The sequence below is a fragment of the Augochlora pura genome, chromosome 3 (assembly GCF_028453695.1).
Source record: "Augochlora pura isolate Apur16 chromosome 3, APUR_v2.2.1, whole genome shotgun sequence".
Classification (NCBI taxonomy): Eukaryota; Metazoa; Arthropoda; class Insecta; order Hymenoptera; family Halictidae; genus Augochlora; species Augochlora pura.
In genome coordinates this window covers 2,408,650-2,433,366 of record NC_135774.1, presented here as the reverse complement: position 1 = coordinate 2,433,366, position 24,717 = coordinate 2,408,650, and positions in this window count along the sequence as shown.

The following is a 24,717-nucleotide window of genomic DNA, read 5'->3' as shown; positions in this document are numbered from 1 at the left end:
GCTATACCAATCGCTAGGAATGCTTCAATTTAATATAGAAAAATTTTCGACTCTCCGCGACGATTTCCAGCGTAACGATATCATCGGAAAAAAATTCCAGCGACCATGCTCGGCACATTAGGCCACCGTCCAGCACCGTGAACGATCCGCGAAGGTTCTCGCGCTGGGAAAAAAATTGCGAAGCACCCAGTGCCCCGTCATCGGCGAGGGATTAAAGGAACGGGCGCGGGCTCGGCACCGATCCGGTTTCAAAATCTGCCGCGACGGCCGGCGTTACGTCGAGTTTTCAATTCTGCCGGCGACAAGGAAAATCTGTTGACGACCCGGATATTTTATCGATTAAGAGAGCCAACGGAAACGGAAGATCCCCGTCGAAATCCGGTGGAAGGAGAGGGAGGGAGGGAGGGAGGGGAGGCCTTGGTAATCCGATCGGCCGATTCTCTTTTCCCTGGATGCATTTGCCGGCCCCGCCAGGAATATCATCAGCGACGACAGGATGTCGATGAGAAGCGGCCTCCTCCTCCACCTCCTCCTCCTCCACGCCCGAAACGAGAGAGGAAGACGGTGAAATCGAGGAAAAGGGGGGAGGGGAGGTGGTCGGGAGTGGAAAGCTTTCAAGGAGACGGCCAGGAGGCGATCAGCTCGCGCGCGAACCTGATAGCGCCTTTATTCCGATGTGTTTCGCAAAAGCTTTAAAATCTCTCGAAAAACTGTCAGGCTTTTACGGCCGCTCGAAAACCGTGGCTGTTTTTTCAGAGAAAAATCGACGAGACTTTCCACGTAATTACGTAACGGGGACTACTGAACGGTTCCTTGGGATTCTCTCGAATCGTATGGATAATAATAGCAAGAGCGAGTGGGGTGATGTACTTTGTATTAGCCTGAGTTTTGATTGAACACAATCGAGAGCAAGAACAATAAAGCTTGGTATTTTCGTTAGATTTAACTTACATGTTATCATAAACTATCTGGTATTTATTTTGCAATAAATTTAGGATTCTATTTTAACCCTTATCACTGCAACCGGTAGTAAAAATACCAGGCTATTGTTCTAGCGTTCTGTAAAATTCTTGGATAAGGGTTAAATTTTAAGTAGACCTAACTGAGAGTGTGACTATAGCTAATTTAAATTTAAATAAATCTCCTTTTGGTCCTGCTATGAATTTTAATTAAATCTATCTTGGATCATGCTTGACGACCAAATGGAATCGAACTGTTTCATGTTTATCAATTATATATACATTTATCGCGAAAGCCTCTCGATTTGTTCCACCGGTGCGGAATACCGTCTCTTTGTCACTCTAGCGGAGCGACGAATCAAGGAAAACCATGGAACGATAACGCAGCACACCTCGTTCTTCATTAAACGGCGGGATCGATGCGAGCGCGGTTTTACACGGTCCGGTCGTGATAGAATTATCATTGGATGATCAAAGCGATCGGCAAACCCTTCATTGCTACGTTAACGTCGACGCTGTTTTAGTTTATTAATCGCCTCTTTAACGGGCACGGGGCTTGCGGAGACACTTTCGCACTGTCCCCGAATAATTCGTGCCGACCCGCTAAATAAATTATTTATTCTTTGATTGCATTCCGGCCAATTTCAGGTGTTTGGTTAATGCATCAATCGGCCGTCCTGCAGAAACACTGTTATTAAACCGTCGACGAGCTTGGAAATGATACTATTCTCCGGGACAGGATAAAATAATTGTTTGCCAGTTTCGTTATAAATTTGCATCTTTGCAACTATGCAACGAGTCACCTGAACGTTCTATTATCTTATCATTGTGTTATTGAGATACGTTATCGCCTAGTAGAGAACTTGAACGAAATGTTCAGATAATAGAACATTTCGATACGAAGATATTACAAAAGTATAAGATAGCCTCTACTGTATAAATATTGGACCAAATAACACTTTGGATTCCAATAAAATAGATAATAATCTCCCATCTTCTGAAAATCATTCTACAATAGGTAATTTAAAACTCAAAATATTATAATAAAAGTACTACAAAATTAAAGAGATAAATTACCCTCTGCTCTATAAATATTCAACGCAATAACAACTGGAATCCTGATAAAATTGACAATAATCTCCCATCCCTCGAAAATCGTTTCACAATAGTTAATTTCAACCCCCCGTGCACGCGACTCTCTCTCTCTCTCTCTCTCTCTCTCTCTCTCTCTCTCCCGCCTCTGTTTGCAATTAATTACCGCGCGCAAAACCGGGCCACGGAAATAAATAAATAAATGAACGAACGGCTGCGTGAGACGCGTCGCCGGCGAATATTAATTCTTTATAAATAATGAGCGTGTCGAGGGGAGCCTCATAATCACGGGACACATGTTCGTAAACGCGTGTTTTGTCCCGCTTCAATGGGTCGGCGTCAAGCCGCGGACCGTTTCGCAATTTATTAACACTGCGAGAAGGACAGAAATAGACGGAGGGTGGGAGGGGAGGGCGGTGGATGACAATTACCATCCTCGTTACAGCGTTCCGCGTTTGCCGGACCGGGCACCGCCGTGGTCTAACGGCGCGTTAACACCCCCGGTGTCCTGTTAACATTTCCTCCGCCTTCGGTGTTTGTCGGTCCTCACAAAGGACCGGTCGCGTGCCCCCGGTGCTCCAGTAATTTAATAAATGATCGCGCGGTGACGCCTTCGGCCCCGCTAGTTTTGTAATTAACGCTGATTGGCCGCGTTTAATCCCGGCAGGGCCCGTCTATTTTCAGCAACGGAACACACCCGGCAGCGACGCTAATCCCCCCCCCCCCCGCCCCCGCGATAGATACGATTCGCCCAACGATAAGCGGCCCTCGCCTCTTCGTTACCCTTCAACGATCCCCGCTGCTCCGCGATGCTCCACTTTGCTACGCTTCGTCTGGGACCTAATTCGTTCGTTCCGCTATCTGGACGACCGACCATTTGCTCTCGGTACACCGTCGATTTGTCGGAGTTGATCTATGCGGGGATTACAGGTGTCATATTGGCGGTAAGGACACGGATCTTCTTTAATTCAGTTTCGACATTAAACCCTTGCCGTACTTTGACGAGTCTGATTCGTGTTGGATATTACTGGTAATAAATAATTAAATATGCATGATATTCTGTTCTATAAAATTGAAATAAAATTCTAATCCCTTGATATTTATATTTAAGTATACAAATAAATTCGGGCAACGAATAAACTTTCTAAAAAATTGTGCCAATTGAAAAATTCACAGTGACTGTGAAGAGAATGGTACGTCAAAGGGTTAATACAGTTTCAACCGAGACTTGAAATTTATTTCTGCTGGAATATATCGAACGAACCGAATGGTACAAGGGTATTTGGAATATATGAGTCGAATTAATGCTGCTATACGGTTGAATTGAATTTTTCAGTTTCGTTGATTAAGCGACTTTGACGTTGCAGGAATCTCTGCAGTCGATATTAACCCAGTAATTTCGATACCGTGATAATTGGTTAACGTCAAGGGACACGCGGATTGTTTAAAAATGCGGTCTGAATGTCTTTGAACGTTCGATGGTTTTCGACTCGGTCGTAAGTAGCTCGTCGAGTGCTCGTGAATTGCTTAACGTGTAATTAGACCGCGAAAACTCGGCGGCGTTCCGCGGCACGTGAAACTACTTCGAACGCCGCGGAAAAGCATTTATCGCAGTTTCATTTCTATGTTCAATTTCCCTGAAAGCTTCATCGGCAAAAGGGCAGAAAAGTTCGTTTAATTTCAATCTCCTGTTTTCCAGTATAAAACTGTACACTCTTTTTTCCCACCGCGAACCTTCGCAGTCTAATAATTACATTCACTTGATGAACGAACAGATTCGATCATACCACCCCGTCTATTCCACTCTCCCCTCTCCTCTCCCCTCTCTGTACCCGTAATTTTCAAGAACCGAATCGGAAATCCGTCGTTCGGACGGCTTTGGCAGTTCTAGTGTGAAACGAGTTACAATTCCGGCGCAACGTGGCGACCAGCAAATTGAATTCCCGCGGGGAAAAAAAAAAGTTTAAATAATGCCGGCTGAAAAATTGCCGGAGTATTTTTCCCGTTAATCGTTTCACAACGCGACGATTACGATCCTTGGGAAATATTGCGCGTCGTAAAAATACTCTACGAAATTTCGGACGCGATTAAGCGATTTTCGAACGATTTACCCTGAAGCTACGAGTTCGAACAGTTGCGTAGCGTTTAGTGGATTTAAAGCAGATGGTTTTCTGTTTAATACGAGCGTAGATGGAACGTTGTGCAATTTTTTTTCGGATAAAGTTACAGGATCTCGAATATCGAGTCTTTTGTGAATCTCTTTATAATGTTACGGGTATGTTACGCGATCTTTGGACAATTACCTGAAAACTCCGCGTTGGAGTAATTACAAAGCGTTTAGCAGGTTCAAAGAAGAAGCTTGTCTCTTTAAAATGAGCATGGGTAGAATATCGTGCGATTTTTTGCCATGGAGTTAGAGGAGCTCAAATATCGTCGTTTGTGAATTATTCCGTAATATTGCAGGTATATTAAGTGAACTTTGAACAATTACCTTGAAACCAGGCGTTGCAGTAATTAAAAAGCGTTTAGTAGATTTAAACTAGAAACTTGTCTCTTTAAAATGACCACGGACAGAAGACAGTAACATTTTTTTTCATAAAGTAATGGGATCTCAAATATGGTCCTCTGTAATTTGCTCCAAAATACTACAGTTGTAGTAAGCGATTTTTGAACAATTACCCTAAGGCTCTACGTCCAAGCAATTACAAAGCGTTTAGTAGATTCAAATTAGAAGCTTGTCTCTTTAAAATGAGCGTAGGTAGAACATCGTACCATTTTTTTCCATAAAGTTACAGAAATTCAAAGATCGTCTTCTGTAACTTACTCTACAATACTATGGCCATATTAAGCGATTTTTGAACAATTACCTTAAAGCTCCGCGTTTAAACAATTACAAAGCATTTAGCACATCGAAAGTAGAAGCTTCTCTCTTCGATATAAGCACAGGTAGAGCATCATACGACTCTTCTCATTAAAGTTACAAAAATTTAAAGATCGCCCAATTTCCCAATCAGCGCGCGCTAAATTCCATAAATTAGCACATTCTCTATTCGACTCTCAATACGTCAGAGGCGCCGAAATTTTTGCCAGCGCCGCGTATAATGCTCGCGGCCGGCCAAACAGCAATTCCGCGCAGAAAACGCGAATTATTAGGCTCATCGATTCGCCCGAAAATCGAGGAGGCAGCGCGCGTATAATCTGTCGCGCGTCGGCCCTCATTGTTCGGCGGTGGCCGCGCGCGCGGCTGAATTACCGGACCGGGCCCGGTTATCATTGTTAGGCCGCGGAAAGTCGCTGATCGGAATAATTACCGAATAATTGCAGGCGGAAAATTGCGATCGCGCGCGGGCAGCCCGCCGGTGCCCGTTTTCGACGGTGGCGTCGCGGCGGCGGCCGCTAACGAGGAAAAACGGGGACCGTTCGACGGGTCGCGCGCGCGTTCCGCCAATTTCCTTTCGTTTCGCAAACTCTGACGGCGTGTGACGATCGCTCGTTCCCACGGAACGGCGACGTAATACCGTCGGCCCGAAACCGGATTATTCCGATCGATAGATATGAAGCGCGAGACACGCGCGCCGGACAGTCGCTTCGACAACTTACACGCCCCGGCGAGATTCGCGCGCGCCAATCACCAAAGCCAAACGCCGCGTCAGAAATGTCCGATTGTTCGAAAATCTACGGAAAATTCTGAGCTGTTATTGCTCCGCCACTTGTTTTCCGGCAATAATTTACGCTTCGCGAACGGTTTTCCGCAGTTTTAACAATTACGAGCTGTTCTATAGGGGCGCAAACATTTATAGTAATTTATTTTATTTATTCGTACGCGGTGGCAAACATTAATTGTTGTAACAGTGAACGAGAATTAATATTAATACTGATAGAGATTTAACGAGCCTGTAGATTAATTTATGTTTGCTCGTTTTGGAATCGTATAATATTCAACGGGGAGCAAAATTGTGGGGCTGCGACTGAAAATAAAATCTTGATAATCGAGATATTATTTATTGCTTTTAAAATGTAAAGTATGATGTATGTTGGTATTTTATTTTAGAATTCTCGGTATGCAGATGAGTTATTAAGAAAGAATAAATGCATTTTGTATTATGGGCTCTGATAAAGAAGGGAAAGAGCGTATCTTATATATTTTTTTAAACTATGTAACACTAAAATTGAAATAAAAGTATTTCAGCCATTGCATAGTAAACTAGTCCCTCTAACATTTACAAAAAATTTTAATCATTTAGACCAGTTCCAAAGAAGTTATAAAATCCTAAAACTATTTTAAAAGCTTATATTTATTCGCTTTTTACCTATATAATAATCATAAATTAAAAGATCTCCGAATCCACTAACAATTTCTCTAGCCCCAATTCAACGAGACGCATTCCCCGTCGCAAATACGAAGGAATTAAATTGGTCTCCGTCATCCGGACGGATAAAACAGATGGATCTAAATCCTGCGGACACCGTCGTCGCTAAAAGTGCATAAAACCCGTTCAGCAGAATGAACCGTTGTCTCGGAGCACGACGCTCGAAATCGACGACGAGCAAAGTTTCGAAGAGATTTCGAATGCTTTTCAATAAACATTTGTCGCCGTCTTCTCTGTGATCTCGGTGCTTTCGAGTCCGAGCTACCGACGAAGGAAAAAGTTGCACCGGAAGCTGAGGAAACGGGAATCAATTATTCGCATCTCCGTCGAAGTACTTTCCGATCAGCGACGATCTCGTCGTAAGATTACTGTTGGCATCATTCAATGATTAAGCGTCTTTTGGACATTTTTATCACCGTCGTGAAATGGCGGCCACTCGACCCTGTCGGCCCGGTGATCGATCGCGATTCCAACCGTGTCCCGGTAATTCTTTTTAATTTACAACAGTAGCGACTTAATCTCCATTGCCCGAGCTGCAAACGCCGAGAGGCTGGCAAAGGGAAAACGATTGGAGAACCGCGGAAAATTAGCATCGATCGCGAGCATCGCGTCTTTCGACCAGGTCCGTTCGAGATTCCCATTATGTTCCGGCGATCCTCCTCGACGAGAAATATAATTGGGCTGCTGCTCTCTCTCTGTGTTTTTTAACCCCTTGGTGTACTTTAACGAGTCGGATGGAGATTTCCAGTAATATCCTGTTAAGTATGACTGCCATTCCGTTCTTTTAAGTCGGAATAAAATTCTGTCCCTCTGAAATTAATATTTAATCGTTTTAGTAAATGTAGACGTAGCATAAATATAAATTTTCTTTTCCTTCTGAGAAATTATTATAATACAATCGAAAGGGTGCTTACCAAGGCAACTATTATATAAAGAAACTGGTAAGATAAAGGGTTAAACTCGAAGTTGGTCGTGCAGAGACGAGAAAGAGACCACGGATAGTCTGGAAATAATCTCGACTGCTACCTCTCGGTTAACCCTTTGCACCCAAGCAGAGATTCCAAGGCGTATCTAGAAATTGCCAATTTATTTTCAAAAGAATTTTCGCAATATTAAATTCGTCTAATAAACTGTCAAATAATAGAAATCTCGTATCACGTTCAATTTCCTATTAGAAATTAAAAGTGTCTCGAACGTAAAGGGTTAAAAGGGCTCCAGTTCGAATCGGCGTGGTTCAAAGTAATTTTTTGAGACGCCACTCGACCGTCCGTGATCCTCTCGAGCCCCGATATTCGACGAATCGATCGATCGGCTTCGCGGCGGCCGACGGAATATGGAAAAAAAATCTGGCGGCCGCGGACGTAACTCGGAACGAAGTAACTTTTATAAATTGAATAAATTTGGATCAAGCCATTTTTGGCGAGATTGATTTAAACCGAAGGGGGGGGGGGTACGGCAGGGCTAGGGGACGGCGATCGTATTTTCCACTGAATTCGGGCGAACGCGATTTTATGGCGCAACACCGCCGCCTCGTAATTTGCAATTTAATACGGCCGTATCCCCGTGGAATGCCGGCCGAAACGTCCTCGCGCGATTAAAAAATGCAAAACGTAATTTTTTATTGTAGATCGGCCGCCCCCCGTGCCGGACAGCTTGGACAGCTTGATACGGGAAGGGGAGGATTATGACCGGTGGGCGCCGCCCGGTGGATGGTATCAGCGTGCGCGTATATTCGGCGAAATGCCGGTAATACGGTATTAACGTTCGGTATTTATCTCTTTACGGAATATTTTATCGGACGGGAAAAATCGGCGACCGGTTCACCTGTCAACCCTTTGTCCACTGATTTTTCAACGGGACCGGCGGTGTTTCAGAATTTCCCGAAGGAGGAAGATTTATTCCGTGCGTTCGCTGGGCTATTGATTTTTACGCGAAACTTTACATTTTTACCGAAAATATTTTCGAGTTTCATTTTTTCTTTAATTATTATTGTACGGTGGACGATTTTCTGTATATTGAATTTTTCTGGGATTTTAAATCGCAGCTATTTCATTTTAAAAAATATTCGTCAAATTTTCTATATGTAAAAGATGCGATCTTGATTGCAATTTAAAAGAAATTGCGTATCTGTAGAATAAATATTTTTTGTGAATTGCAAAATATAGGTGTCGGTCGTTTCATTTCTTCTTTGCTTTGTTAAAGTATTAATATTATTAAGACATTAATATATGCTTTCAATCTTGCTATGTAAATTGCATATATTGTATTAATATTAATCTACATTATATTAACAAGACTCGTATCTAAATATACTATAGCAAAGTATGCTAAATATATCACCTAAAATCATCGAGGAAATAATTAAGCGCGAAACAGTCGCAATCACCGTATCTCTGAAATACGTAACAGCGGAAGGGGTTAAGAAACTTCTTGCGGCGTTCGAAGAAGAGAATGTGACACTCTTCGCGACTCGCGCCGATCATTCTCGGCCCGAGTTTGGTCGATCTATTCCCCCGGCGCGCATAGTTCGAATAGTTGGCCGGTTAGCGGTTAGTAACAGCTGCTAACAGTATAATCAAGGGATTGCTTACAGATACGGCCGCGAAGATAGATCGTAATTAATACCGTGGCGGGACGAGCCCGGATAACCCTTTATCTATTGTTACGAGGCGTTAATGGGATTAATAACAATAATAATCGCCGCGTCGCGCAACCCTTCATGCTCCGCCGAGCTTTCGGTCTTGCCCGGACTGATCCGTAGTCCGCCCACGAGCCAACCCTTCACTTATCCTAGATTCCACGGGAGAACCGAGTGCATTCCACTTTTACACATGTACTCTGTGCTGTCGTGTGCGATGCTAAATGGTCAACGCCACGATTTAACAACAATCTTAAGCTGAAGTTGTAGATTTTCTGAATATTTTTTGGTAAATAAATTCATCGAAGATTAATTAAAATTATTAGTAGAATATGGATGTATGTAAGAAATAAAAATTGCTGTATCAATGCAGAAATTTGTTATTGCATTTTTTAGTAATTTAAGCAAGTTCGAATTAATGCTATATGATTTTAGTTGCTTTTAATCCTTTCGCACTGCTTTTATTTTTCTCTACTTATTCTTGCGATAAATGCATAAAATCTAATCTCGACTGCGTAAATTTAAAAAAAATACTGTACAGGACTATAGAAAAATATATTTTCAAATTAACACAAATAGACTATAAATATTACAATTTTCTTTCCTAATGCAAAATTTGACTGAACAATCTCCGTGTTGCGTGACAAAATAGAAGTATTTATAGCCCATTGGTCAAGATTTCCTTGAAACCTAGCACAGCTCGAGTAATTTATTCAATTCAAGCCTAAACGGCCCCGGAATTATCCGGCTTAAAATCTGGAGACAATCTCTAGGAAACAACGAGTGAAATTCGTGGCGCAGCTTTGCCGCAGTCAACGGGTTGCGTATTCAGAACGCGGGCGTCGACGAGTTGGAAAAATCGCCGGGCGACGTACGACGGTCCGCGGGATTCAGATCGAAATTACAGAGCCCCCCCGCGTGGGTGGGAATCAACGGGCGCAATTACGTCGCGGGGCGCATTCTCGCCGGTTGAATCGTTCAATTACGGTCTTTTCGCGGGGGCCATTCGATATGAGCGTCCGCCGGTCTCATTTGTCCCGGCCCCGCTATATTTATTCGATTCTCGGCGGCCGGCGAGTCGTCGCCGGTCGAAGAATTCATTACCGCGCATAATCTCGGCATTTGTCCACCGCGCACGAACGGGCGGCGCGCGGCAGAATCCCGCCGCATTGTTCCGCGGAATCTAGGCTTTAATTAACATCGCCGATATTACAACGTTGCGAGCGACAATATTTTGGTCGTCGGCCGGGCGAGGACGGTTTCACGGTTATTGACTCGCGCGCCGCGCCCCGGCCGCGGAACGTTTGTCCCGATACGGGTCGCTTTTGTCGACGTCCGCCGGCCGTCCATCGGGGACGCCGCGACGTTTTTAATTAACGAGAGAACGCTGTCCCGTTCTTTCCACCGCGAGATTTCATCCGGCAATGGTCGTAGCCAGGATTTTACCGGCGCGCTCGACGCTGCGCGCGCTGTCTGGTGCTGCCCGTCTTCCGTCCGCTGCAACTACGCGTAACGAAGTGTTACAACTGCTCGCGTAAGCTTATTTTGAAGGGTGAAGTCTCTGGTATTTCACCCTTTTTCTCAGTTTTTCTTGAGACTTTTTTCTCCGTCGGAACTTCAGTCTAGAAACATACGTTCATAATCCTGGATTTTTCGAAGTTTCATGAAGTTGGACAATCGTACGAAACTGGAAGAATTTTTTTACAGATTTGCAAGAATACTGGGATATAGAGGGAAGCTTCTCCTTTCCAACGAGCCCAAGAACATTGTTCTACGATTTTTTCTCGCCAAACTATCACAGTTTAAAGCAACAATGAATAAGACTAGATCCAAAAATTCGAGGAAAAATTCAACGAAAATTGACGTGGTTCGAAAAGCTATAACTTTGTTAAAAATACCTGCATTATCATGCAACTAGCATCATTTTAAAGAACAAAGCTTCTAGTTTCTACCTATATTCTCAAATTTGTCAAAAAAATTTTCCCCACATCTTCTCGCCAAAACATAGTCTCAGAAACTAATCCTATAATTTTCGAAGTTTCACACATTCAGGCAACTGTACGAGACTCGACGAATTTTTTTTTAAATTTGCAAGAATACTGGGGTATAGAGGGAAGTTTCCCCTTTCCAACGAGCCCAAGAACATTGTCCTACGATTTTTTCCCGCTACACTATCGCAGTCCAAAGCAAGCGTGAACAAAACCAGATTCAAAATTCCGAGGAAAAATTGAACGAAAATTGACGAGTTTCTAAACGCTGTAACTTGGTTGCAAACTGCTGCATCACGATGCAGTTGAGCACGTTTTATAAAAACGAAGCCCGCGCTATAACAGTCTTTTTACCATTTTAGTCTAGTGCCACTGTTGCCGTTCGCAGCTCCAATTTCAGAGCGGCGCGGTGCAATATTTTTCAAAAAAATGGAACTTCGCGGACCGGCGGCTAGCGCGAAACATTTTTTTTTTCCACCCGAATAAAACTGAAGTGATCTCGGGGAATGAGAAGTCACCCCTTTCCAATTAACCGAGAAGCATTGTTCTACGATTTTTTTCGACGTCATTCGATGCCAGTTTAAATCGACGGTACAGAGCGCGCGCGCCAACACTTCGCTCAAAAATCCAACGGGAAAAGTTGAACGAAATTTGTTGGAAATTTGACGAACTTCCGAAAGCTGTAACTCTGTTGCAAATGGTGTTATCGTAACGCACATCAGCTCGTTTTAAAAAGCAAAGCTTGTACTAAAACACCCTTTTCGCTATTCCATTGCAGCACCGCCGTGCCATCCGCAGCCTCATTTTTCGCGAAGTTTTCATTCCCGAACCTTCGCCCTCGCAAAAAAGCTCAACTTTGCGGACCGGTCCGTGACGCGGCAATTTTTCCCGACGAATTAAACCGACGCGTTCTTAAAGCGCGAGATCTCCTCTTTTCAACGAGCCCGAAAACGTCGAGCGGCGATTTTTTGCCGCGGGGTTCGTCGCACTTTCGAATGAGAAGCGCGCGGAGGAGGGCACTTCGTAAGCTCCAAAGACGAGGACATCCGATCATAACTCTCCGAGCGAACGCTCGCGCGGTCTTCGCGATCTTTTTATTAACCATTGCTCGGAGCATGTTGGGAGAGGTTTTCCGAAATTTGTCGGCTGCTTTTAGAGGCACGGCCGCCGCGATAAAAATCGGAAACTGCGTCGCGTCTGCGTCGGCCGATGATCGGGGCTCGCTCGAGTGTTCCTAAACCGCTTTCTAGCGGCGCGGAAATCGCGGCTCAGCGGGGCGCGGCGTAAACACGATTAACGTCTGCCGCCTTTGTCCCCGACCTGTTCCCCGACCTGAGAGCCTAGCCTCTGGGCGCCGCAAGACGCGCGGCGCACTAAAATCGTATCAGAAGATCCGCCCTCTCTTAGCTCGTTAGTCGCGTCGCGCCGCGCGGTTTGCATTTTAAACGAAAAATAATGGAAATCAGCGGCAGCTGCGAGGCGTCTCGCGGCCCAAAATCGCTCGGCGACGCGTCGCGACGTCGCCGTCGGTGCAACAGCCACGCGGCCGTCTATTCGTTATCCGCACACGACGCCGCGACGCACGCTGCTTCATCGGAAAAGGAAACCCCATTTTTTAGTATATTAAACACATATATTAAGTCATGATTTTTAATCATTTCACATATGATTTTTAATCATTACACGTATGATTTTTGATAAATTAATAAACAAATGGTGGTAGTTTGAATAGTCTAGCTACTCTGTGAAGGGCGCAGTATTGCATTTTTAATGTCAGAGTCAACTCGAAGCGAGCCAGGGTTTCGCAAAGAAACGCTGACTTTGATGTTTATTTATACTTTCTGGAGAAAATGTAACAGGGGAGACATTCTTGTTTGCTGCGCCGGTATTTTTTACGTTAATAATTAATATAAATATTTTTTATTATAGTTGAAAATCTTGTGATATTTATTTTGTATGACAATATTTCATCGGAGCTTCTTCTCTGTTTTCTGATTTGAGGAAGATGCATTGCAATCTGTTTATTAATTTTTTACGCTACGATTTATTTTACAGCTACGTTGAGTAGCCTTTGTTACTAATAAATTGCTAGGTCGGACGGGAGGTTTATATTTATTATATGGCGACGTATTTAATAGATTATGTTGCAAGTCTTCATAACAAGATTATTTAATAAATAGTCTGCTGTTAGTGTTAACTATAAGTATTAACTACTTGTTTACTTAATAAGCTTCAACGAGGATTATTTTCTAATTAATTACCTTATTCAATATCTAATAAAATAAAAATAGAACTGCAATCGCGCCAGACACGCGACCACAAATAAAACCCAAGAAACCGAAGGAAACCGAGTGCTTCAAAAATAGAACAATACACATCGCATCTTCCTCCCCACGTCACCCCCTCGGCGACGCTTTCAACGCGTCGCGAGAACATTCCCGGCGAGAAAATATGAAATGGATGGCGCCGCCCCAGCCGATATCCGTGTCCTCGCCGTAACGCTTCCGCCGGTGGGTTCGTGATCGGTAATACGTTGAAAGCCATCGTCGAATTTGTTATTCATGAAGCGGTCGCGCTCGCGCGGGCTCCGGGCTTAATTGGTCCGCGTGCGCGGCGATGATCTCGCCGGAATTGCGCGATCTTTTCCCCGGGCCCGGGGGGGATGTACAAGGTATTCGCGCGGTCGCCGAGGTCGCGTGCTCGATCGCCGATGAATTTCGCAGCAGCAGCCCCCCCTCCCCCCTCCCCCCTCCCTGGCAGCCTCGGTTCGCCGCTGAGCCGCGTCGGATCCGCGCGCACCACTCCCCCCTCCACTACCGACTACGGCCGGGAATAAATTTCAGGTCTAAGTGCTGCGGGAAGCCTGCTCTCGGTTTTCGTGAGCCGAGTCGCGCCAGGCGGCACGCGATGGTAATAAGAAATATTGGAAACGAGTGCGTCTAACGTATATAGCGAGGCGCCGCTAGTGGATTTTGCGGTTCGAGCCGCGCGACGTCTCGGGGAATTTTAACCAGCGCCGAGGCGGTGGACGTGTATCGGCGCCGATGGGAAACAGGTGCGAGGAATATGCGATGTTTACTCGGCAGCCGAGCCGTAAAAATTCTTTCGGATTTCTGGCTGTCTACCGGAGCTTCTCCCGCGTTTCAACGATCGACGAGAGCCGACGTTTGATCCGGCGAGAAATTAATCGGAGCATGATACTATTATTTTATTTATCGTAATACCTGCGCAAAGTAATACTATAGTAATACCATATACCATAATACCAAAGTAATATCGTAATACCTGCTTCTTCGAATTAATTCAACAATTCTTTTCCATTAATTTCTGTTTCAATTTTCCTTTGAAAGCGTAGAAACGCAGTAGACTGATTTTCCAGATGGAATAACCTTGCATCCGTTTAACATAAATACCGAAAGTAGTCGCTAGCTAATTCGTGCACCTGCCGGTTTGTGCTTCACGTTCAATTTCGCGCCGAAGCAAACGAGGGGCGAGAGGATCATTTTAAAGGGAAATCATAGAGGCGTTTCGCTATTCCATCGCGCTGCTTCTCATTCACACGTGTCTCAAAGCGTCGGGGGGGGGGGGGGGGAACCCTCGGGTAGCCGGAGCCGTTTGAGAATTTGCAAGAGAACGCGCCGAGGCTCGAGAAATAGAAATGCAGAGACCGGGAAGAGGAGTGGAGGGGGAAGAGAGGTAGGGGATCGCGAGGCCGGGCCGAAGTTCCCGTTCGAGGCTTCCATTTCCCGGTTTTCTTCGCGGATGATTTCTTCAAAAATCCTTACATCGACCGGCACTTCGCGGCGGCCGACGCCGGAAACGAGGAACTTTTCAATCCGGAACTTTCTCGTATCCGTTTCGGCGAACAACGACGGGCAGGTGACGATCGTCGAACCGGATGCCGGAAAATAACGAGCGACGATCCCGCGGAGAATTTTTGTCGGACGGGAAACCGTACGCGAAATCGATGTCCAAGCGAAATTACGAAAATTAATTATTGACCGGTGAGAGCACGTTCGTTATCGACACGTTTTTCCTACCCCCCCTCCGCGCGTTTCAATATCGACCTCATTAATTAATGAAGCTCGAACGTTTTCCTTCGAGCCGTCGACCTGTCACGGCGCGCGCGTTCTTCAAGCTTTCGGCGTTAACCGTAGGTTTCGGAATTCCCGTGGGAGTTTTCAAATTCGTTCGAAGCCTTTATGGTTCAACCCTTTGCACTCGAAGCCGTTTTAACTGTGATTCTGAAATAATTGACATACAGCATTTCCATTTTATATAACAAAATATATTTTACATAAAATTGAATCTTGTAACTTTTAATTTTTGAAATCTAATTTTTCGTAATATAAAAATTATTTTGTAACGTGCTGTAACAATTTTAGTGGTGATTCAGAGTGCAAGGGGTTAATTATTTTTCACCGAACCACCGGTCGGAGATTTTTCAATTTTTCATCGTAATCCTCCGTTTTCTTGTTTACTAAAATAAACCCCGTCGCAAAGTCCGTTTCTCCAGCTTGAATTTAAGCCCTCAAAGATCCGAGAATTCCCACGGGAATAGATTTTAAAATTCATCAGCAGCGACCGCCTCAAAATTTCATCACCTCTCGACGAGCTACCGGTCGGGATATTTAATTTTTCCGGGATGAATACGATTTTTCTTTCGAACCGGAATGATCCCATTGTGACAGACGTTCTTTCGGCTTTTAGATCAGCCCTCAAAGCTTCGAAAATTCCGGCGGGAATACATTTGAAAATGCCAGTCGATGTTGACATTTCAAATGCAGCCGTGTATCTACGAACTACCCACGGAGATTCTTTAATTTTTCAACGAGATCTCGAATTTCGTTTGAAACTAGGGTGGACCCTATCGTCATGGCCGTTCTTTCAGCTTTTATTTCAGCCCTTGAAGCATTGAATATTTCTACGGAAACATATTAAAAAATTGATTTCAATTCATCCATTAAAATTTAATCTTTCCGCTCGAAGTCAGCGCTTATAATTATCGCTATCCCGACTTATTCAATTTTATACTAATCTTAACTATACTCATCTTAAAGAGCATTCTTTCAGCTTCAATTTGAGCCCTTGGAAGTATAAAAACCCTAACAGGAAAGTATGCTACCACCGCGTTACATTATCTCTATATATACCCAGCGTCACGAGGAAAGTTCTGTAATAAATAATTATTATAATTATTCTCCTAAGCGCCTCAAACAATTTTTATTAATATCTATTCTATTTATTAATATTAAACTTCCTTTAGAACAATCTAAGATCTTTTAACAATAAAGAATAAACATCATCGATTCGTTTCCTCGAGGAAATTCTTCCTCGTCACTTGCCCACGTCCGCGAGACCAAAATAAAAATTCCTCGACATTTTTCTTCCGCGGAGAAACCCCTTTAGAAACGACCGAGTCACTTTTGCAGGACACTGTACACACCATCCGGAAGAAATCAGCTCAATGAATAGAAAGCTTCCTGTTCCGCGATTCCCTTTAATCTCTGGTTCATGCGATCTTGCACGATCAATTGGCTGCGACTGGCAACCTTGCTCGCGACTTTTCTTCTTCGCTTGAAGAACCCCCTGGCCGGCTTCCTTTGATTTCACCCCGCGATGCAATTACCCTTTGAACAACAGCCCGAGGACGAAGAGACTCTGGAAGGTGTCCGCCGGACGATCCACGCGGAATTTCTGGAAACAGGTGACCTTTCTTTGTGACAGCGGAGGCTGCTGGCACGTTCGTTCACGCGATGACATTTGTCGAGGAGAGCAACGCGTGGTCAATCGCGGGTTATCCTCGAGAAGACATAATTGCAAAAGGCAATACCGATCGCGCGTGGCATTAAGGCCGACGACGGGGTCAGTCTTTGACATTTTACATCGACGGTAATGCGATCGGCGGGCGCGTTATGCGTCATTAAAGCGCGGCCACGGGGATATAGTTTCCGGCGAACAGTCTGCGCCGCAAAAGCGGCGGACAGGAGCGCCGGTGATCGCGCCGTAGCCTTTCGATGGGGGATAATAAAATTCGACGGTTAATTCGACCGTGACGTTATACGATGACCCGCGTCTTACATTTATTGGTTCCGTAACCGTGGACCGGAACGGCGTTCCTTTATCCGCGCGAATCCACGGGAAAGACGGGGCCGTTCCAAGAGTCCGGAAACCATAATCACAGAGGCCGTACGTCTCTCGAATGGGGTAATTATTAGGTTCGTGCATATTATGGGGGTTTTTCGAGTGTAATAGGAATGGTCGTAAAATACGGAATGAATGAGACAGATGTTTACAGACTAACACATTCGAACACGATTAAGAAAGACGAAGCATTTCTGGGCAGTGAGTAGAGAAATTAACCCTTTACCGTACCATTTTCTTTACAATTATTATGATTAGAATTTCTTCGATCGCGCTAATTTGTTAGAAGAAAAGGGAATTTCATAATTGTCGTGTGCTTATATTTAATCGATTTTATTGGCGACACGAGGATATATAAATATATACAGAATATCAAAATATATAATTTGACTCCTGCTTAAAGAATCTTCATCACAACTCGTTAAAGTACAAGGGATTCGTTAAACAGTTTTCATAAAAAGATAGACAATTTTATAATATTATATACGTATCTACAACCCGACATTTATATGTACCAACGTAATAATACATCGTTCAAATATGTCCGGATTTTCGGCCGGGTCCCGATGACCGCTGTAAACCCCGACCCGTGAAACGAAATCACCCGGCTCGAAAATTTATGGAATTTATGTTTTCCTTACCGGGCGACCCTTTGAGACGAGAATCCCCCCCGCGCGCGCGATCCATTGATCCTGTTTCGTGCACGGCCCGCGCTGGGCGACGTTCGTCCGCCTACGACATTCGTTTCGCGAATCGGATTAATGCCGAAAACTCCGCCGGGAACGCTCTGTTATTCACCGGCCACGTCCGACCAATTTCAGGTTGAACTACTGCGAAAACTGCTTAAATCGCCTGCCGGCCGATGCTAAATTACTCGTTCCGCGTCATAACTGCGCCCGCGAGAGAGAGAGAGAGAGAGAGAGAGTTAGAGAAAGAGAAACTGAAGGAAAGGGTGAAAGAGAGAAACAGACAAAGAAAGAGAAAGAGAGACAGATTCTAAAGAAACAGATTTCCAACGCGTTCGAAACCCCGTTTCGCTTTCTACGAACGCCGCCGCCGGCCGAGTTCGGCGTTTCGCTCGCACGACGGATAAGCAGATCAGGATTAACGATTTTATTTCGACGAACGAGCTCCCGATGGAATATTAAAGAGCACGGCGAACGATTTAACGCGTTAGAATCGCAGCAAGGCGAGTCACGTTTTTCGCGTTGCCGGAAACACGAAAATTGTATTATTCAATGATATATCGTATTCTATATCGTTAAAATTTATAGTTACGATAATTTAGATCTAAGTGTCCGTGCATCAGCATTGAAATTTATTAATTTATTCGCTTTTTCATCGTTCCGTCGCGTCTAGATTACACTTTAATAAGTGGGTCAACGAGAACGTCGCACTATCGCACCGACCGATCATTCCCATTATCATTCGCATCGTAAATGTATAATTAAACAAAGCAATTGATACAATTAACGCGATATAATTTAGTCGAATAATTTATTCTAGTAATTTAGTCGAAATGAAAAATTATGAATTATTCGAACGCGTAATAATTGCTATCCGAATCGAGCGGTCGAAAAAGCGACCGACGAACAATTAATCGGGACAAGTGTTTGCGCGTGTAGAAACATCGACGATAAGTCGGCCAGGGTGGAGTAGAAACGTGGGGCCGAAATTTCCCCCGTGATAACGGGGTCAAGCGAGTCGAAAAATATCGGCGTTCGGATTTTCGGCCGCCGTTTCCATAGATAATCATCGGACGCCAATTAAAATCTCGTCCGGCTATAAATAGAGAGACGTTTAAACAATGAATTAATCGGAGGCCCACCCCCCCTCTCCCGCCCCTCTCCGTGTCTTCGTTTCCGTGGGATTTTCAATTTCGCCGCGGCCATGGGTGAGCTGCGAGGCAATTAATCCCGGGGCTCGGGTCCATCCATCAGGGTTGCTGCTGGGTATATACCGTACAGTGCAAAGTAATGCGCGCACACGAGCCTCAATCAGCACGCAAGTTACACCGGGGCCGTATTTACAATGTCGGGCCACGTTAGTTAGCTGTACAACACGATCCGGTACAACACCTAAGAGGTGTTCAATAGCGGCCGCGCGGCCGGCTAACGCGACCGGCTAACGCGACGTGACGAAGGACCCATAACAATTTATCGGCGATCCCGTCCGCGGGGCGCATTAATTACGGCTCCCGCGGACCGCTGCACCTCTTAACCCTTTCGTTACAGTACGCTGTGCTCGAGCGACGCCATGGAACGCGTCGTTTATAATTTTATATTATTTTATACTGTACTATACTATACCATACAATATTATATTATACTATACTACACTATACTGTACTATACTATACTATACTGTACTATATTATACTTACATCAGGTTTACATCAGCTGCTCGGAGAGCATAATTTGTTTAATAAAAAAATTCACATAATACATATAATATAAAATAGTACAGTACAGTATAGTATAATATAATATAACATAATATAGTATAGGGAACATTCATTGAAAATAAATTCGTAGTATAGTATAGTATGATATGGTATAGTAAAATATAATATGGTATAGTGTGGTATAATATAGCATAGTATAATATACTATGGTATAATATAGTATAGTATAGTATAATATAATATAATCGGCACCCTTCCAAACGGCAAGTCGGGCGATCGCAGGCAATGATCGACGCCCTCAACGAAAGGGTTAATTAGACATCATTCGAGCGGATCGCTCGAACGAATTTCCGGCACGGCCGGCCGTCGACCAAAACGGCATCCTCGCTGTTTTTCCCTCGCCGGAAGACAAATCGCGCGTTTAGAACACTCTGCTCGCGTAAATGGCCACGCCATAACGCCCTACGCTTCCGACGGAATGAAAAGGGATTGTACTAATAATTGTACTAATAACGCGGAACGATTCTGGCTGCGGATGAAAGGCGAATAACGCCCGATTAATCTGCCCGAGGTTTCTCCTGCGGTAAACAATGGACCGCGGGAATTTATTGTTAACAGTATAATGAAGACGATTAATTTTCTACGGGGAACAGAGTGTACTGTGAAATCGTCCGTGATCGAGGTGTCGGCGGTGCTCGCGATTAAACGAATGCGCATTCGTTCGAACCTTTCGGGTGTTTTCTGCTTTCGGGAAAACGAGATTAAAAGCAGACTTTGGGGAAGACGTTTAGTTTGTTGGAATATGCAGTTATTTTTAGTTTTTATGTTATTTTTGTTTTTTAATTATTTTTGTCGTTAATGGTGGATATTAAGAACAAATTTTAGAGGTGAATAGTATGCAGTTTTAGTATAGTTTGTTTTAGATAAGAGCTGGTCGTTAGACGCCCGTTGCGCAAAAATAATCGTCACTAGAACTGCGATGCGAGTTTTTATTCGGAATAAAAAGAATATTTCAACTTTACTAATGTCTCCATAGTTTTGAAATTTGACCACCTGAATTTCGCTATTAATGCATAAAATCCGCAGAGATGGCAGAGGGTGTCACTCATACGATCGCAGTGACAAGCGCGCGTCTTCGATAAATATTTACTGCCGCGGAATTGAAAATTCTCGACCTGGCGTAACATTCGGCAAAACAGATCGTCAGAGAAGCGTCACTCTGCTATCATCGACAGGGTGTATAAGGGATGTAGGTCGGCTTTGTGACAAAGAAAAAAAGTATCCTGGTGCAATCATAAATCCGAACGATTGAAAAAGAAAGAGAGACAGAGAGAGAGCAATAGAAAGATAAGACAGAACGATTGAGAACGGAAGAGAGAGAGAGAGAATAAGAGAAAGAAAGGGAAGAAAAGTGATAAGATGAAAAGATTGAGGAAGGGAGTCGGAGAGAAAGAGAGTAACAAGAGAAAAAGATTAAAAAAGAGAGAGACCACGAGAGCAAAAAAGCGAAAGAGAAAGAAGGCAAAGAGATTACGAAAGAGAAAGATCGTGAGAGAGAGAGAGAGAGAGAGAGAGAGAGAGAGAGAGAGAGGATCGTGGCAAGCGTTTCTCGCGAGACGATCCCGCATTTATCAGCGCTCGGATCGATCGATCGAGGGCTGATCCATCGCATTCTTTACGCGCCGACGGACAAAGCTTCGTACGTGCCGGCCGTTAACCATGTTCCCCGTTGAAACAAGGCGTCCCACTCGCTGTTTTTCATCCCTCCTGCGGCCGCCCTACGTTTCCGCCCGTGCGCGCCCTTCGGCCGCCGGCCGAGTGCTCGTTCCGTGGGCGTTGAAACGCGCGTAATTTTTCGCCGGTGATTCAGGGCTAACCAGGCCCTATTCCCCATCGCGGGAACTTGTAAATTAAATCGTCGGGGTTCCCCACCCCTCCCCCGCAAACGAGCCCCGGCTGCCCGGAGAGCCACAGCCCGGAGCCCGGAACTGGGTCGAGCGTGTGTTCCGGCGGCGGCGGGGGGGCGTCAAGTGCTCGGAGGAGAGAGGGTTTTGATTGGATTTACCGCGACCGAAAAAGGGTGTCGACCCTCGCAGCATCCGTGGCCTACTTGTCCGGGCACCCGGCGCCCATCTGCCAGTCCGTTCCCATCCCGGCCCGTCAATTTAGACGGATCCGGGGGAGACGATCCTAACGAGCCGCGATCCTATCATCTCCGCTTACAACCGACGCGCGGCCGTGTTATCGCCGCGAAACCGAAGACAACGGGGCTGCGCGGTGGGTGTACGTCGACGCCGCCCCTCTTGCTCGTTGATCAACGTGATGGCGGCGGTTCACCCTTGTAATAATTTTCTACGTAATTAAATCCTGGCACTCGGTGACTCCGTGGTGCCGTCGAAAGATATTGTGTCACAATTTATCAATAATTATATATGATAATAATAATCCAAAAACTAAGTAGATCTATAATGATTATCTTAAATTTAGAATTAACCCTTCGCACTATTAATTCTTAATTATTTCCTTGATGCCACGAGATGAGTCTAGTGTCCCGATTGTCCTCGTTCACTTTAATCCCCAGATTTAAATGACAGGGGATTCAAATTTTATTTCAATTTAATAAAAATGATCGACAGCCATATTTATCAAACCATGCACGAAACGTCACGAGTCTAACTCGTTATTTTATAACGCAAGGGGTTCAAATGGTTCCAGTGCGAAGATTTGGAACAAGCAAGGATTTCTCGATTGTAATAATTGTTTAGATGGAAAAAAAGATTAGAACGATTTATTTTCATTTCTGTTGAATGTTTTTTTGAAGAAAATAGACGAACTGTGCAGGGGTCTCGGGCGACTCCGATTTAAAGGGAAGAGGGCGAGAACGAGGGAGTGGAGTATTCATTAGTAACGCGGCTTCGGGCATCGAATCGGCCAGACTGATAAATGGGTCTCGGAAAAATCGCCTTTAAATTGCCAGGCACAGTCGAGTGTTAATTTTCCCGTGAACTATTCCGCGCCCGGTCCCGGCTAAAGACTCGCTAAATTGCCGGATCCCTTCACGGTCTTTTGACTTTTTCCTACGAGCAGTCTTCCCGCCGCTAAAGAAGATTAAGCGGGTCCCGTCTTCGTGAGTTTCGAGTGAGTCGGGGAGAAAGAGAGAGAGAGAGAGAGAGAGAGAGAGAGAAAGTGAGAGAGAGAGAAAGAGGGAGAGAGAGAGAGAGAAAGGGAGGGAGGGAGAGAGAAAGGTAGGGAGCGAGCAAGGGAGAGTGAACAGCGTGTAGCTGGCGGGGGGCCAGGGGAGACCTATTAAGCCGCCGCTTGTACACCGTTCTCACTGGTTCGTGAAATCAATCTCTTTTTTTTCGGCTTCGCCGCCTATTTAACTTCCTTTCCGAAGAGAGGCCTGGGGGTAAAACACTGCGCTCGAGCGGCCGAGAAAACTAGTCCCTTGCCAAGGGAAACCTTCTGTGAACGCTCCGCTACCTTTCCGACCTGCATCCACCGTCCGTGCCCGCTTGCGCGACGCCGCGTGCGTTCAATGCATCGCTTCAGGACCAACCCATAATGCCCCTTTAAACCGATCGCTTCGAATCTATCGCCCGTTAAGAAGCTCGAGGCTTCGCTCTTTAGACCACTCTTTGCAACCAGAATTAACCTATTATCAACTAAAACCCATCAGCTTCGACATAAGGTAATTAAAGTTTAAACACTATCGCGCAAAATAAAATAAAACCGGACCACGTTTCTTCAAAGTACTCCTCGAAATATCGCGAGTCTGTTCCTCCGTTTCGCCTTTATATTATATCAAAATTACGCCGATGTAAAGCGCGCTCTTTCAGCTTCAATTCGAGCCTGATAAAGCCGCGATCGGCTCAAAGGAACCAATTAAAATTTCACCGTATTCGACGCGTAATTCGGGCGAACTAATTAAGTCGGAATCGCTGGATGACGCATCCTGCTCGAGCAACGCGTGGCCAAAAATCGCGGAGACGGGGCGGATGGAATGTAAAGCGAGGCGAATAAAGGGAAGAATGGACCTCGGTTCTAAAGCGCAGCGGGGAAAATCGAGCGAGAATCAAGCGGGAGGAAAACACGGGAAGTCGGACGAAATATCAAAAATATAAAGCGAGTCCGATCTTCGTGGAAAATTAGAACGATGAGGGAAGATATCGGACGGAACGGGGTTCGCCGGGAGGAGGAAGATCGTGGAAGGGTCCGAGGGAAGCGTGCTGACCGGGGCTGCGCGCGGAATGGCCGCGGAGGAAGCGGAAACGGAGCCGGTTCGAAGCGTTCAGTCGGAAAGTTGTAGAAACTCCGGTTTTCCCCTCGCAAAGAATTCTGGAACTGCCGGCGAATAACTTGTCCGATCGGTGTCGGACGTCGGCGGTCCGTTTCCACTCGGAGACGCGGCCCGCCGCCGGAAACGGAAAGTCCGCGGCGACGACGAGTCGTGGATTAATGAGGGAACTTGAACGCTGCGGATTTTCCGAACGCGAACGCTCCTGCTGTCCCAGCTATTTTTTTTTCTTCAGCCCGCCCTTCGGAGAGGAGGACCCATTGAAACGGGGTCCGACAATGGTTTCCGGGATAATTAATCGCTGGTCCGCGACGATCCTAGGCGATGATCAATCAGCGAAATGGCGAGCACCGGCCCCCGGATCTCCGGACGAGGTGATCGTGGTCCGGGGAACGCCGACCGGCAAACGGCGAGCGCGTAAATCGCGGGCTCTTTTTCCCCGCTGCCACTCGCCGGCTCATTCGATAATCGTCGCCTATAAAACAACAAATGAGTGGCCCGTAGACAGCCGATAAAAATGGCCGGGGATTGACAAGCGGAGCCCCGGTATTTCGCTCGGCGATCCCTCAAACTAACGCGCTCTAAAAATATATATGACCCCTTGAGTCTGATAAATAGGCCAACTATGAGTGACGATAACGCCGCTAAAAATCGTCGCTGCTTGACGATTTTTTTACCGAATTAAAGCTTGAAATGTCTACTTTAAAGTGGTATTCTTGGATTTTATATTCGATGCTCCTTCGCCGCTGTGGCCATTTAAATACAAGACCATGTTTGTCAAAAATAATCGTATAAAAATTCCCAAGTTTGACAAAATGCATAGAC